This window comes from Macaca nemestrina, chromosome 2, assembly GCF_043159975.1.
Source record: "Macaca nemestrina isolate mMacNem1 chromosome 2, mMacNem.hap1, whole genome shotgun sequence".
Classification (NCBI taxonomy): domain Eukaryota; kingdom Metazoa; phylum Chordata; class Mammalia; order Primates; family Cercopithecidae; genus Macaca; species Macaca nemestrina.
Window position 1 is genome coordinate 197,615,871 of NC_092126.1, and position 18,166 is coordinate 197,634,036.

Below are 18,166 nucleotides of genomic sequence, written 5' to 3' on the forward strand. Positions count from 1 at the left end.
GAATAATTATAAGACCTAACTTATTTTTTCTTACCATAGTTCTAAACTACATCACATATATCATATTTTTAGCAACTTAAGTATGTCTGCAGGTGCCAAAACTGCCAGTGGATTTATCTAAACCATTAAATAATCAGTCCCTCAAGTCAAATAGTGAGTCACACAGGTCAATATTGATTAGTCAACTTAGTCAAAATAGTCCATCTGGAACATAAAAACACAACCCAAAAATAAAGACAGAGGAGGAAAAAGAGGAAGAAAATATTATCCCACATGACTCTGGCATTGTGTACTTCCAAATATTTTATTTTTGATTAGTATTTTAATTTGGTTTTAGAGAAAACAGACATACTGCAAGCTAAAGATTCCTAACAAGAAATCCATTTGTGCAAAAAATATTTAAAGATGAACTGATACAAGGTCTGGGATTTGTTTCAAAATAATCCAGTGTCAGTGTGTATGAGCCAGACAGTGGGCAGAGGTTAGCTAGGTATGCTGAGAGGGTGACCATGTAATTCAAAATCCAAAAAAAGAACACATTTGAAAAATAAATGGAGGGTTCAGATCATTAACAGTCATGGCTTGGTTTAAACCAGGAAGTGTGGTCAGCGTAAGCATACTGGAAATAAGGCAAGAATTGAAAATTGTAGAGCCTTTCCCATATTACCAATCTAATAGGTCCATAGGGAACTCATTATACTATTCTCTTAAATTTGCATGTGTTTGGGAATTTTTCGCAATAAAAATTCTGTAGCATAAAGAACATTGAACATTTGTCATTAACGGCTATATAACGTCAATCCAATCCTTTTTTTGTATTGATTTGATTGGCTCCATAGGATGGCAAAGGTCTCTTCACTTTCTAAAATTCTGAAATTCAACAATAAGGAAATTCAAGTCCAACTTTGATTAGAAATAAATATGAAAAACAGATGGGAGGGCTTATTCAATAATGCCATCTTATGCAGATTTTAAGGGCATTCTGAAAAAAAAGAAATGTGGAGTAGTTAAATTAGTGTTCTGTAGAATGACATCACTAATGTGAATCACAGAGAGAAGAAAAGAAGTACAAGTTTGCCATTCTAAGATTTCTGTCTTCCTGAGTAAACAATAGTGCTGTGAATCCAGTACCAACAGAGCAAGCGGCAATGATAGAATACAACACAGAATCAGTTACACTGCATTTACGAATCAACGATGAAAACCAACAAGAGCAATGCAGGCACAGCTCTCAAGGGCTGCCTCTGCCAGGTGTCATCATCAATATGGATCTCTACTGCTCTTTCCATCCTAGGGTGATCCATACTGATTGTAGAGGCCAGCAGAATCCAAATCCATAGGCTCCATCTATTGTGCTGTGGTCCATTTTTCTCCAGCTATGATCATGAGTATCACTAATCAACCTTGGTGTTTTATTATTTCTTGTATTGTAGATCATCTTTGTATCAATGGCTCATTCATATATACAATTACATGAATTCATTCAGTCATCCTGAAGGGACTATTAGCAGAAAGAATACTATTTGGGAAAGCAAGTTTATATAAAGTTTTACTTCAAGTTCTGGTGCCTCCACAATGTGGAAATAGGCCATATACTCAAAATAAAACCATTTACAATCATTCAGGTAAATGAATGATCATTTCTAGGTTATCATTTAATCTACATAAAAATGATATAAGACTCTAGATATAAGGTAGTACTATTATTATCGTCTCCAATTCACTGATGAAAAATTTAGGCACAGAGGGTTTAACAGATTGTCACTAACAAGTTGCTAATAGTCATCTAGCTTCCCAAGACATCGTGACTCCTATACTCAACACCTTTTTCGCAAGGAAGCATTTTCAAATGAGTAGTTATGGCAAGATGTACCAAAAGAGACCCAAAATTAGAAAGGCTGCATGCTATACTTACATTGACCATATGTTGCCTCCCCCAAAATATTAAACTTCTTCCTTTCTTTAAAAATAAAGTGAAAAATTAGTTCTACACTTCCAAGAAGATGGGGTCAGTCGCCAACTTTAGATAGTACATTTGTATTAATCTAAAGCAGGGGCTGACAAACTCTGGCCCTCAGGTCAAATACAGCCACTGCTTGTTTTTGCAAAAAGAAACTTACAGAGATACAGCCATATCCATTTATCATAGTCTGTGAATGTATGTATGCTACAATGAGTAGTTGCAGTATGAAGTATCTGCCACACAAAGCCTGAACTATCACCTTTTGGTTCTTTACAGAGAAAGTTTCCCAGACTCTAGTATAAGCCAGTCATAGTGATTCCACTTACTCTGATTGGTTTAAATAAAGGCAGGCAATATTTTCCATGCCAATGAGGCACTTGGGAAAGTCTATTGTGTCTGTTGGGCCTAGGGGCCTGGGGGGAAAGGAAAATAAGGAAATCTTTGCTCTTTCAGCCTTTGAACATTGCTATATGAGGATATGATACAAGGGCTTTGTCATGGGTTAAACTGTGTTATCCTAAAAAAATATGTTGAAACATTAACTCTTATACCTCAGAATATAACTTTATTTGGAAACAGGATCATTGCACATGTAGTTAGTTAAGATGAGGCCATATTGGAGTAAGATTGGCCCCTGATCCAATATGACTAGTTACCTTATAAGAAGATGGTCATGTAAAGACAGACACAAGGAGAACGTCATAGGCAGATGAAGGCAGAAATTGAAATGATGCATCTACAAGGCATGGAATGCCAACAAACCAGTAAAAGCTAGGAGGGAAACATGAAACAGATTCTTCACATATCTCACAGAAGGAGCCAACTCAGCCCACACCTTGACTTCAGACTTCCCATCTCCAGAACTGTGAAACAACAAATTTCTCTTGTCTTAATTACCCAGTTTGTGGTACTTTGTTAGCAGACCTAGTAAATTAATACAAGGTTGTTGCAGCAAACCTATATTTCTAAGGGGTGTAACCTGAGGACATGGGACAATACACTGAAGATGACAGGACACACGTGGAGGGATGGTACAAACCTAAGTCACTGAGGATAATGTTGACCCACTGAGTTAACAAATCCTAAAATGACATCTCTGAATTCCTATCTGGGATAATAAATTACCTTATCACTTAAGAAATTTTGCACATTGTTCTCTGTTGCTTGCAACCAAGGCATCATAAATTATATACCACATAACCTGTATTTTCCTGAGCAATGTTGATACTCTATTTCACTGTCCACATAAGCACAGTCATACTTATTAGGGATTACAGCATTTTCTTTGATTCAAAAAAGAAGGTGATTGAAGCAATACTGGTACTTGGAAGCAGGTAGAAAAGAAGGGGTGAAAGCTTTAGTGACAGAAGTCAGCGCAAATGCACAGAGCCACAGAGAGTAAGGTAGTTAGGTTGGTAAGCTGTTAAGACAGATATTAACTATGACAGTCCAGTGTTCAATTATGAGATGTGATGAAGCAGAGGGGTAAATTTTGAAAAGAGAGTGGATTTGTTACCAAAACAAATTGACGTCCCCAGTGAATGGCAACAATGTTTATGTAAAGGCCAAAGATTTTAAAATTTAACCGTTAATAAAACACAGGCACTTTCACTGAACGACGTAAACTAGCAAAATGTTAAATGCAAATGTTAAGAGAAGGCCACTTGCTATCTGTACACATTTTACTGCATGTATTTGCATGTAGGTTGAGAGACAGAAAGCATTACGCAGTGACAGGAAAGGTCTCTAGAGGGGAAATATCAATAACAACAAAGTTTTATATAAAGAAATGCCCTCTACCCCAACTCTCCACTTCCAAAACTTCATAAGTCATTTTTTTCATGACTGGTTTTAGAGGGAAAGTCAGGATTCCAAATTAATACCTGTAGAGCTTACAGAAATAATACAGTTATCACCCCATTCACCATCCACCCCCAGACTTACAGAATCACATCTATAGTCAGCCCAGTATTAATAGTGGTTTATCATATCCCTCTGGTCTAGAGAGCAGAATGCCAGAGAATCATTAAGCACCATCTTTAGCTGAAAGATGAGGTGTCTCTCAAACTTAGTGCAAACTACTCTCAGAAAAGAAACGACTCAATGCCCAAGGTGTGAACAATTATCTGATTTATAAGTTAATACCATTTGATGATGATTCAGAATGTATGGCACATGGAAAGAAATAACAAGAAGCATTCCTTTTTAATTAAGATGCTTCCCAAAAGTTGACATTTCCTCTAACCCCACTTAATTCAGCAAGCATTTCCACACATCATCGCCCTGCTAAAAATGGTAGCAATGTCTCTCATGGGCTTGACTTCATAAGACTACCCTGACAAGCCACTAAAACACCAAACTTATCTGAAAAAGATAAAAGTAATTTATACACAGAATTAAAATTTAATAGAGAACTCACCACTCCTTATCTATTTCTGTAGTCAGCTCTCAAGATCAGGTCCTTATCCCTTTAATGCTTGAGTTACTCAGCTGATTTTAGATCTTTGCCCCATATTTCTACAAACAGTTAACAAACCAGTCCTCTTTAAATGCCATTTCTAAGGCATCCATCCATTTCTAAGGCATCCAGATAGAAAAAGAGGAAGTCAAATGACCTAATGTCTCTTACTGACATTGCTAATTCTATACCTATAAAACCCTAAAAATTCTGTTAAAAGACTCCTAGACCTTATAAATGACTTCAGCAAAGTCTCAGCATACAAAATCAACCTACAAAAATCACTAGCATTTCTAAACACCAATAACGTGCAAGCTGAGAACCAAATCAAGAACACAATCCTACTTAAGATAGACACATACACACACACACACACACACACACACACACACACACACACACACACCTATGAATACATTTAACCAAGGAGGTAAAAAAATCTCTAGAAGGGGAACTACAAAGTACTGCTTAAAGAAATCAGAGATGACACAAATGAATCAAAAAGCATTCCATGCTTATAGACTGGAAAAATCCATATCATTAAAATGTCCCCACTGCCCAAAGCAATCTACAGATTTAATGCTATTATTATAAAATTACCAACATCATTTTTCACAGAATTATACAAAACTATTCCCAAACTCATATGGAACTGAAAAAGAACCTGAATAGCCAAGGCAATCCTAAGCAAAAGGAATAAAGCTGGGGATATCATGTCACCCAACTTATATTATACTACAAGGTGACACTAACCAAAACAGTGTGGTACTGATATGAAAACAGACACATAGACTAATGGAACAGAATAAAGACCTCTGAAATAAAGTCGCCCACCTACAACCAACTGACCTTTGACAAAGTTAACAAAACCAAACAATGAAGAAAGGACTCCTTAATAAATGGGAAAACTGGCTAGCTACATGCAGAAAAATATGACTGGACCCCTACCTCTCATCATATATAAAATTTAACTCATGATGGATTAATACTCACATGTAATACTTCAAATTATAAAAATCCTAGAAGAAAACCTAGGAAATACTCTTATAGACATTGGTGTAAGCAAAGAATTTAAGACTAAGTCCTCTAAAGCAAATACGACAAAAACAAAAATTGATGATTAAGCCCTAAATAAACTAAAGTGCTTCTGCACAGACAAAACAAAACAAAACAAAAACTATCAACAGAGTAAATAGACAACCTATCAAATGAGAGAAAACATTTGCAAACTATGCATCTGACGAAGGACTAATTCCCAGAATCTACAAGTAACTTGAACAAATCGATAGGAAAAAAAAAAAAAACCCATTAAAAAGTGGGGAACGGACAAGAACAGATACTCCTCAAAAGGAGACATACGAGCAGTCAACAAATGTAAACAGTCCTCAACATCACTAACCATCAGGGAAATGCAAATCAAAACCATATGAGGGCCGACTGGGAGCAATGGCTCACGCCTGTAATCCCAGCACTTTGGGAGGCTGAGGCGGGAATATCACTAGGTCAGGAGATCGAGACCATCCTGGCTAACACGGTGAAACCCCCTCTCTACTAAAAATACAAAAAATTATCTGGGCGTGGTGGGCATGCGCCTGTAGTCCCAGCTACTCGGGAGGCTGAGGCAGGAGAATCGCTTGAACACAGGAGGCAGAGGTTGCAGTGAGCCGAGATCGTGCCACTGCACTCCAGCCTGGGCAACAGAGTGAGACCCTGTCTCAAAAAAATAAAAATAAAAATAAAATAATGAGAGACCACCTCTTACCAGTCAGAGTAGTTATTATTAAAAAGTCAAAAAATAATAGATGTTGGCAAGGTTGCAGAGAAAAGGGAAGGCTTATGCACTACTGGTGGGAATGCAAATTAGTTCAGCCCCTATGGAAAGCAGTTTGGAGATTTCTCAAGGAACCAAAACTCCAATTACCATTTGACCTAGCAATCCCATTACTGGGTATATACTCAAAGGAAAATAAATCCTTCTACCGAAAAGGCACGTGCACTTGTATGTTTACTGCAGCACTATTCATAATAGCAAAGACATGGAATGAACCCAGGTGCCCATCAATGGTGGACTGGATAAAGAAAATGTGGGACCTATACACATGGAATACTACACAGCCATAAAAAAAACAACAAAATCGTGTCCTTTGCAGCAACATAGATGGAGCTAGGGGCCCTTATCCTAAGGGAATTAATGCAGGAACAGAAAACCAAATACCACATGTTCTCACTTATAAGTGAGAGCTAAGCACTGGGTACACATAAAGATGGGAACACTATATACTGGGTATTCCAAAAGGGAAGAGGGGGAGGGGAGCAAGGGTTCAAAAACTTCCTGTTGGGCACTATGTTCACTACTTGGGCGACAGGATCATCAGAAATCCAAATCACACCATCACGTAATACACTCATTTAACAAACCTGCGTACGTACCCCCTGAATCTAAAATAAAATAAATCTTCTTTTAAAAATACTATTCTCATGCCTCCTATTATCTCTAGTGGTTCTCTATTGTCTGTATATCTCAAATCCAAGTACCTAATTTTTTATTCATTTTCTAATGTCATACCTCAAGCCTTTATATATCTTTTACAATCCAACCAAAACAATTATGTAGATGCTTTAAATGGTATTTGTGAAGTTTTTTTTCCTATTAAAAGGAAAATATACTACCAATAAAGGCTTTTACATTGAAATGTAAATAATTTTCTTTAAGACTTAGTGAACTGCTTCTGGAGCCTTTCTCCAACACGCCAGCCCAATTTTGACTTCTCTCTCTGTCTCTCTCTCTCTCTCTCTCTCTCTCTCTCTCTCTCTCTCTCTCTCTTTCATTTATTCAGCTCTTGGGTACGCATAGCACAGGTACTAGGATGCTTTCTGCCTTCCAATTCTCGCCAAGTGTGTAAGTTTTGTTTTATCTCCATGTTGGACTGGAAACCCCTCAAGGGCAGGAGTCTTGCCTTCTCTTCTTTTGTGTTGTCCTCAAACTCTCTCAGCGTCACACAGAAGCACATTCAAATGTGTGCTGACTGTGTAACTTAAGCCTCCTTTCTTCCTTTGAGTGTGTAAAGCTTATCAGCAGCTGGCTGAGCATGCTGATTTGAAAAGCTGCTCCGATGTATACAATAAGTGATACATTTCATGTTTGGTGAATAACTGCTCCCACTCTAAAATTCTAAAGTGCAGCCTAAAAATAGCATATGACAAGGCTGTCCATCTGGAAGTAGCGTTCTATGCATTATGAAGTGAGAAGGCACTAAATCCTGAAGAGGGCTGAAATTGGACAGACCACTGAAGTGTTTTGCCAACAGGAAAGGAAGATGATTGCTTTTCTCAAACTGTGCCGTTTTGCCGAGTATAGGAATCCAGCTGTTGTGCGAGATTTATATTCATTTTACTTAACTATAAATGCATCATGCACCGTTTTTCTTTAATTACTCAGATTAGCTGGGTAGGTGTAGGTGATGCACTGAGGTCTGAGCGTAATCAAAATGAGCTGCTGCGATGAAGTGAAAGGAAAATATTTTTGTAGTCAATGGGAGTGGGGGGAAGGATGTTTATGTGAAAAAATAAGATCTTGTCACTGCAACCATCTAATTAGCATTAAAATCTCCTTAGTTAGCCAGGACTGAGAATCTTCCAATTATAGAGAAAGTGATTTTGCAGCAGAAATCTATATCACTTTTTTTACATTCTTAATTACTTTTTATTTTGTGCCCTCATATTTAGAGCATTCCGGCGGCCAGCTTTATCCTCTGTAAGCATGCCTGCATGCCTCTGTCCTCGAATCTCTGAAAAGCCTTTAATTTCCTGAATTTTGATATCAGAATTCCTGGCCAGATTTCCAAATCCCCTATCAACTTGTTCCACCCTCCCTAACTCAGTTCTTATACGTGTTTCCCATCCAATTTTTTCTGTTGAGTACTTTTAAGATTTTTCTCAGGGCCGGGCGCGGTGGCTCAAGCCTGTAATCCCAGCACTTTGGGAGGCCGAGACGGGCGGATCACGAGGTCAGGAGATCGAGACCATCCTGGCTAACACGGTGAAACCCCGTCTCTACTAAGATATACAAAAACTAGCCGGGCGAGGTGGCGGCGCCTGTAGTTCCAGCTACTCGGGAGGCTGAGGCCGGAGAATGGCGTGAACCCGGGAGGCGGAGCTTGCAGTGAGCTGAGATCCGGACACGGCACTCCAGCCTGGGCTACAGAGCGAGACTCCGTCTCAAAAAAAAAAAAAAAAAAAAAAAAAAAAAGATTTTTCTCAGAATGTTCCATATTCTCACAGTAGCCTCTGTTCCATTCATCATATTTGAAAACAATTTTTATCTCCTACTGTAAATCTTTACCGCCTTTTAAAACTCATTCTGTATCTTAATAGCATCTTCTTCACCAGTATGTCTGCTTGTGTGCGAGTATTTTCATGAACTATATTTAACATCTGTCCATATACACATATTTTATTCATGGATCAATGGACTACAGCTTTGTTACTCCGATTCGATTTATTAGACTACAATTCTATTGGAAATAGGACTATATTATATAATCCTGGTTTTGTGTAACTCCTCTTAGCACTGAGAATAATGTTGTTATTAATAGGTTATTAATTATCATTGTGCTCAATCTAAAGTATATACTTCCATTGTTATTTTCCTCCTATTTTTCTTACAACCTTTATTACCTCCTACAAGAACATGGTTGCTGTTGAAATCCCAGATTTTGATTCCCTTCACATGGCCCAGGAATAATTATTATATCAGTCATGATTATGTAGCACATTGCAGAAGTACAGTATCGCACAACCATTTATGATTTTTATTAATCATTATAATTACCACATTGCAATGAAATATCTCAGCTGCTTGCCATGGATAGTACAGCAGTCAGCTCTGTCTGTCCTCCACCCCACTTTGATTCTTGTGAACTCTCAAGTTTCTTAAACTTACAGCATTCACTTCACAGCATAACCTGTGTTGTCTTGTAAATGTAATCACTTGCATAGTCTTAAGTTAACTTAAATTTCTTACGCCTCTGCTTTGAGTCCCAATGTAGTGCTTTTCTTGGCCAAGTCAGTACATTATTCTTGGCTTTGGGAATAATGTGGCTTTTTAAGAAAAAGAATGAGACAGCAAGGTAAATATATGTGTAACAGGATCCGTGGAATTATGGTTACTTTAGGTGATTATTTTATCTTTTTAACGACTGATCTGCAAGAGAGAAAAGTGTTTTAAATTTTTTGAAATTGGACTAGTTTTTAGTAATTCTTTGTTTGAAGAGATACTAACCTGCATGACATCAAATATGAAGGGGATAATTTAGCTAGTTCAGCATTCAGTGAGGATTCAACTGGGTCAGAGCAGTATCTTCTCTCATGTAGGAAAGTACTTCAAATTTTCTAACAAGTGAGGATAGGAATATGGTCTAGTAAATTTATACTTTCTTCATTCACTATTTCTCTAAATGAGAGAACAGATAAGGCTTTTACATTCCCTGTGCTTTTACTGAAGGTATAAATCCCTCACTCTCTTTCTCTGTGTACGTGTGTGCCTGTGCGTGTGTGTGTGCGCACTTATGTACATACTAAACATTCTAGCCGGGTGCGGTGGTTCACACTTGTAATCCCAGAACTTTGGGAGGCCAAGGCAGGTGGATCACTTGAGGTCAGGAGTTTGAGACCAGCCTGGCCAACGTGGTGAAACTCCATCTCTATCAAAACTACAAAAATCAGCTGGATGTGGTGGCAGGTGCTTGTAATCCCAGGTACTCAGGAGGCTGAGGCAGGAGAATCAATGAAACCCAGGAGGCAGAGGATGTAGTGAGCTGAAATCACGCCATTGCACTCCAGCCTGGGTGACAAGAGCGAAACTCCGTCTCAAAAAAAAATCTATTTTTTCAACTCAGGAAGTAATAGTAATGAGACATTTCTGAATGTCCCTGCACTGAACACAAATTTTATGATGAAAAAAATGTAACACAGTCATATGACACAATATTTCCCCCATTTTACAGGGTCATATGTGTGTGTGTGTATCTGTTCTCTCTCTTTTTAAATACTTTTTTTTTCTGTAAGTTATCCAGAACATTAAAGTACTACTAAAGAATTTTAACCCTCTTTTAATACAAGAATTTGGCAACAAAATGGTCCCATATATAAGAATGACTTTTTAAACACTAACGTTTGAAGCTTTTAAAATAGAATTCTGGAATGTGATGTTTCATAAGGATCACATAAAATCCTATAGAGAGCAATATGACTTTGAGTGGGGAAAGAGGGATGTACCGCATAAGGCTTACAAATTGCTTCATCGGATTCTTCACGTTTGCAAAACTCAACAATAGCAATTCCGATTGGCTCAACAAGTTTAGGCAATTACCTTACAGACGCAGTGACGGTGCGGAAAGTTCAGCTCAATCTCTGCAAGCGCTAGTCCAAATAAGAATTGCAAGCAAAGCAATGAGTGGTGATTTCTCCCCCCAAGTTCTTAATGCTCTAGGCAAGAGATTCAATCCAAAGGGCTGTGCTCTTGAGAAAAGGGACAAGTACTGAGCAATGGGTAGTGATTTCAGTGCAGGCTGCTGCAGGCACTGGTAGAGAGGAAATAACACTTATCAGAAGCAAAACTGAAAGGTGACTGGGAATAATAAAAGTAAGACTCTCGGTGAAAAATAATATTTTTGTAAAATGATAAATGCAGAGAACAATATGTTCTCTTGAGACATAAAAACTTTTATAAAGAAGTCATCTAATCTTTAGAGGGCTAGAAGTGTTAATAATGTACTTGGGGATGTTTAAGTTATTGTTACTGGTCTGCTGATAATGCTGTTTTTAGCTTCAAAATGGCTTTGGGTAAGTAACAATCTTCCATTTAAAATCTGTCTGCCCTGCTGACACTCTCTGATCATATTGCTTACTCAGACCAGGTGTTTCATGAAACCAGCTTTAAGTGCCAATAATGAAGCACCTTAGAGGGTCTATGTCTCAGCACAGATGTATGTAGTTTTGAAGTCTGAAATCTCTGGTGTCCTCAAATTTGGAAATTTAAAGCAAAGAGCAAATAGTTTTCTTGTGTAATGTTAATGTCTTTCCCTTCTTTAGAAAATATGTGGGCTTCATGTGTTAGAAATGGATGTTATTTTCCCTGCATTATGGCACTGTACGAAAAGATCTGTGAGGCAGAGAAGCTTTTATTCTCATTATACAGTATATGTGGAAGCACTAAGAAATATGAAATCCTTCACTGGTGCCGACTAAAAGATTTTCATTTCATCTGGAGAGGAAATGTGCCAAAGTGGCTGAAAATAATTCCAGTAATTGGCAAAGAGCTGTACTCTAAGGAGCCTTTTGGTGTAATTTGATTTTGTGCCTTTTAGGGGAGCAAGTGAGATATAATTCTATCCGTGCCTGAGGACCAAGAGATTTTTAAACATTACAGGATCCTTAAGGTAGATGATGATGAATCACAGTGTCAAAAGACAATCTAGAATTGTGATATCCTTAAGAAATAATAATAATAAGGATAATGCTCAATGGAGTTAGAGAATGTCCCTTACAGTGTGTAGTTTGTGCTCTGCCAAAACACTGAGAAAACAATCTTACTTAAAACCTAGATGCTCCTCTGCCTACAAATTTAGCATAGGACATTTAGCATAGGATTATTGTTAAATGCCATGAATGCTGCCAATAATAAAGGATGAAAGTAACCAACTGCGTCAGAATTAGTTTTGTATTGACGGGCACACACAGCATCACCGTAGAAGACCTTACTTACTGCAAGTCAGAGAAACTTGCAAAGCAGCCAAGTTTGTTTTGGCCAACTCCCACTTAAGTCCCTATCACCTTCCACTCTCATTATGGCCTCTTTGCAGATCTTGGATCTTCTTCAAACAGAGGCTTAGATCTCTATTCATTTTCAATTTATTCCTCTCATAGTGCAAAGAAAAAGGCAGCTTTATGTGTTACTTTATTCTGGAAGATGCCAATTCCTTCAAAGTAATTTTGGTAGTGAAACTTTAAGCATAATTTCAAAATATAATATTTTCAGTAGTGGACTTTTAAGCATTTGTTTTGCACAAGGTAGGTCCTTAAACATTCTTCTTTTTCTGCACCTTAAATGGTAGCCAGGCTCAGACTATATTAATTCTCATATGGAATGAGTAGAAGATTTGAGTTGTTCATTCTCTCCAAGACTTTGCAGGTAACTTGTAACTTCAGCGCTGTGTATGGTTACTTTCTTTTCTCTGGTTTATTCGCAAAGTTAAGGAAGAGAAAGAAAGCGCTGCATGAGATACCTCCAGGACAAGGTCACACAAGTGTAGCACAGTATATGAATACCTGGGCTGTAGGACACTCTCCTACCAGCAGGGCCATACTAAACTTCAGGGTTCCCCACCCCCGACCGACCCCGTTTTCCCATAGCTCAGTGGCTCTCAAACTTTAGCCCACATCTAAATTATCTGAGGGCTTGTTTAAGAGCAGATTGCTGGGTTCCAGCCCCCAGGGTTCTTTAATCAGTAGGTTTTAGTTGGGGGTGGATATTGGCATTTCTAGCACATTTCCTGTCGATGTTAACACTGCTTATCCAGGGGTCACCCCATAGCTCAAAACGAGCATTCATATAACTATTGTATTGTCCAACCCCACAATACAGGATCATTTAGAAATGATGCGTTCTGTGTGAGGTTCAGAAGTAGCAAAACACGTGCATGAACTAATTCTGTGTTCATGTTTTTATACAATTCTTTGAATATAATATCTCGATTTCTTTATTGGGTTCAGTGAGAAACAGAGCACTTGAAAGTCAGTTCAGGACTTCCAGTTCCAAATGAGATAGAGTAGATGCACTTCTCTCTCTTGTTCTTATCAAGAAATATTAAACCCTGAACATTATGTATTGTGAAAGGAAAATCTTAGGGCCCCAAACTTGCTAGCTAAAGGGAAAAGTCAAGCTGAGAACTGCTCAGCGCAAACTGCCTCCCATTCTCTCCAAAGCCATCCCTCTGCTCACTGAGATAGAGGCATAGTCTGAATCCCTGCTTTGGAAAGGCTCATCAGAAACTCAAAAGAGTGTGACCATTTGTCTCTCACCTACCTGTGACCTAGAAGGCCCCTCCCTGCTTCGAGTTGTCCCCGCCTCTCCGGAAGGAACCAATGCACCTCTTACATATGTTGATTGATGTCTGGTGTCTCCCTAACATGTAAAAGCAAACTGTGTCCCGAACAGCTTGGGCACATGTCATCAGGACTTCTTGAGGCCGTGTCATGGGTGTGTGTCCTCAAGCTTGGCACAATAAACTTTCCAAATTAACTGAGACCTGTCTCAGATTTTCGGAGTTCACAGTATTAAAAAAAAAAAAAAAAAAAAAAAAAAAAAAATCCAACACTTTGGGAGGCTGAAGCAGGCAGATCAGGAGGTCAGGAGTTTGATACCAGTCTGAACAACATGGTGAAACCCCATCTCTACTAAAAATACAAAAATTGACTAGGCATGGTGAGGTATGCCTGTAATCCCAGCTACTCAGGAGGCTGAGGCAGGAGAATTGCTTGAACCCGGGAGGTGGAGGTTGCAGTGAGCAAAATCGCACCACTGCACTCCAGCCTGGGCAACAGAGTGAGACTCCATCTCAAACAAAACAAAACAAAACAAAACACATAATACTTTGAGGAAGGAGAGAAAAAGGCAGATCAGCTGGGGATCTCAGGACCTGAGGAATGACATGGCAGGCCTCATGTATCTCAGGCTGGATGCTAGAAAAGCAGGCATCCAGAAATATCAATGGATGCATACCTAAAAACATACAGCAAAACCAACAAAAGCCTGTCTGATCCAGACAATGCACTAGATAAGGGAAGCATAACAAGACAAAACTTTTAGACATTAACTGACTCCAGCCAACCCCTATGAAAGAAAAAAAAACACAGCCCCTCTCCCACTCAGACCAGCAAGGGCCAGATGGAGAGCCGAAACTTAGATCCTCAGTCAGCTGCAATGGAGCACCCATCCCGGCCAGACGGGTGTCAGAGCTGGGACCTACATCTCCGCCTGGACATTAAACATCCTCTTCACTTCATGTTGTCAATGGAGAGCATACAGGAATGTGGACTCTCACCTCCAGTCTGAGGTAGTGAGGGGCCTTCTCCTGCTCTCCCTAAAGCGGTATCAGAGGACGCTGAGTGCAAAGCCCAGACTTACACCACTTTCTAGCAGTAACAAGTCTCTCCCTCTACCTTAATGTCAGTGCAGCCTACGTGGGGAATCGTAACATGGAGATCTTTCCCTTATCAGCCTCAGTGGTGTCAGCAGAGGCTACTGAGCAGCCTGTACTTATCCCCATCCTGTAGTAACAAGTCACTATCCCCAAGAGTGCAACAGAAAAGAATCTGGACTTCTTTCCCCACCTGGCAGTAATGAGGTGGTGCTGTGCCCCAGTTTGCATACCAGCATGGTATCGCAGGAAGCCTGCTCAAATGTAAGATTTAAGTAAGACCCAAAATATTATATCTAGGACACAATAAAAAAAATGATTTTTTAAAAAATTGTTAATTGGTCCTACACTTGGTCACTGGAAAATTAGAGACAAATGTTCTGGTAAAGGTTTCAACAAGAAATTTTCTAACCTTGTGGTCCAAATCTTACCGTGATTGGTTTCTCAAACACAGTGTAAGCCTGCCCATTTTGAGACAACTTACTGAGGTCAGTGGATGGCTGATATAATGTTGCAAATCAAATGGTCTGAAGTGATTTGGATAATTTTGTTTGCTTCTCATAGGGAGTGTATGATATACTGGGAAGGTTTTAGAGTTAGTCAGATCCATTTTTAAATCCCTGTTCCTCTACTTACCAGAAATATGATCTTCATTAAATTTGTTAACCTGTCTAAGCCATTAGTTTCTTTGCTTATAAAATACAGTAGTAGTAGTAGGTGTTACAGTAACAATAGCAATAGAATGATCTTAGTATTGTAGAGGAAGCAAAATTCTACCTATACTCTCTTACCTGGGACTGAGGATTAAACTAACACAAGACAGATTAACAGGAGAAAAACATGTATGTTTATTTATTATACATTTTCCATGACACAGGAGCTCTCTTAAAGAGATGGAGGTCCACTTAGAGTAGAACAGTTGTATACTGAGTTGAACAAAGAGTACAAAATTGTGAAAACATGACAATGCAAGGGGGCTTGGACTAGGATAGTTAATCATGTAGACGTGACTAGAAAAATAAGGGTCTGTTTAACAGGGTTTGCTTGCACGGACTTCTCTTGGCTTCAATTTGTCGTCTCTGGTAAGAAGAATGCCTTTCTCCTTTCTGCCTCCAGTTGCAGGGAAGCCGCCTTCCACTAGGAATCTCGTCTCCTGCTTTCAGTTAGGTCAGAGAGTCCCTTGCTGCATCTGTTGTTGGTTTTCAGTGTTTTTAACTCAAAAATAATCAAGATGCCAGAGCACCATATTTTGGGGTGGTATGTTCTGAACTCCTTCTGTATAGTATCAATGTTAGTGGAAGTAGTAGTATGTAGTAATCACTTTTCCCATATTATCTCATGTAATACCTTCAACAGCCCCTTGCAAGATAGGTATTGTAATCTTCCCTGTAAAAGTAAGGAAACTGAGAAGCATTGAATTTGAAGGGTTAAGTAATTTTTTCAAGATCACACCACTCATAGTTGACAGTGCTGGGACTCAGAACCATGGGGTGTTAACATCAAAGCCCATATTTCATCAAGTACACCGTGAAGCTTCCCTAAATGCAACAGTGTTTGTAAGAGTATTTAGTGCAAACATAGTAAACATTCAATTACTGTTAGCCCCCTCACTGCTATTTTAGGTGATATTTGCATTTATGTATAAATGTATACATATGTGCTGAGAAATAAAAATAAAATTGTAAGCATCCCCCACCAACTGAAGGGACCCCTGATTGGTCAAGATTTCCAGAGAAATCTTGGAAGCTGAATTTCCAGCCATGATAGGGTGAGAGGTTGGCCATGCCTCGTTATACCCCCTCTGTCACTAACCATCATTAGACTTTCCTCCCTAAGGGCTAAACAGAGACCAGCCCTTTTGAAAGACTCCACCACGGATATCAACCAACTGCCTGACACTGCCCCTCCCTATGTCATTTTGACAAAGCAACTGACTGGCATTTCTTCCTGATGAGAGATCACCAAGCACAGGGTGGTCCTGGCTAGTCAATGGAGAATGTGCATTAAGTGTTTTTGTGTCCTCTGCTTCACCTTTTGATGTCAGAGAGCAGAAAACTCCACCCTCAGATTATGCTAGCATCATTTTCCGTTTTTTGTTGTATTTTTTTTTTTGAGACAGAGTCTCACTCTGTTGCCCAGGCTGAAGTGCCGTGGTACGACCACAGCTCACTGCAATCTCTGCCTCCTGGGTTCAAGCCATTTTCGTGCCTCAGCCTCCCAAATAGCTGGGAATATAGGTGTGCATCACCACACCTGGTCAACTTTTGCATTTTTATTAGAGGTGGTGTTTCACCAGATTGGCTAGGCTGGTTTTAAACTCCTGGCCTCAAGTGATCCCTCCACTTTGGCCTCCCAAAGTGTTAGGATTACAGGCATGAGCCACTGCACTGGGCCTAATACCACCATTTTTTTTTAGCATGGGTCCCATGGAGAGGAATGAAGCTCAATTGCACATGCACACATTTATTCTCTTATAAATATTCTTGACTCCTCCTATAACTTATAGAATATGTATATTTGGCCACCCTGTTCAGCATAAATCCCTGGCATATTCTTCCAACACTCCAAGTGTCTGTTTCTGTCTTCTGGCTGTAGGCTATACTTCCCAGCCTATCATCATAGCCACTCTGCAGGCTATAGCCCTTTTTGAGAAATAAAGCTCTCCTTTCCAGATTTATGAAACTTATCATTCTTCAGTTGACAGTACACACACACATATTTTTTTCATGTAAATTTCCCCTAAAAGGGCAGATCTCATATTAAGTGTTCTTACCACAGTTAAATATAATAAAACAAATTTAATAATTTAAATGCCTTTGAATGCCAATTGAAGTTAAACTTATATTTGGTTCTTATAGTTCCTAAATAATACTCTTCACTGCAGCATCAAGGAACATACTAAGTTTCTATTCTTGAATTTTTTTCTTTTTTCTAGAGTCCAACATTTTTTATTTTTTATTTTTTGAGAAGGAGTCTTGCTGTGTCACCCACACTGGAGTGCAGTGGTACAATCTTGGCTCACTGCAACCTCCATCTCCCGGGTTCAAGCCATTCTCTTGCCTCAGCCCCCAGATTATCTGGGACTACAGGCATGCACCACCACACCCGGCTAATTTTTTTTGTATTTTTAGTAGAGGCAGGGTTTCACCATGTTGGCCAGTCTGATCTCGAACTGCTAACCTCAGGTGATTTGCCCACCTCAGGCTCCCCAAGTGCTGGGATTACGGGCATGAGCCACCATGCCCGGCCTAGAGTCCAGTATTTTCTTATTGTTCTCATTTGTCTAGTTTTCTGTGTACCAGTTTTTCCCAGACCCTCCAACAGCCTCTCAGTACAGTTTTCTACTTGATCATATATATCAGATTATTTTCCCATTACATTTTTCTCTCAAACCAATGCACCTTCCCCAACCCCAGAACAGCTTCTTACTGTTCCGGTGTAACTTCTAATTGTCCTAGCCTACTATGCAACTATGAATCTGGAAATTTTACTCTCCTCACTCCTATGCCAGATCTTGACTTCTTGATGCCATGTTTTCCTCCTTAT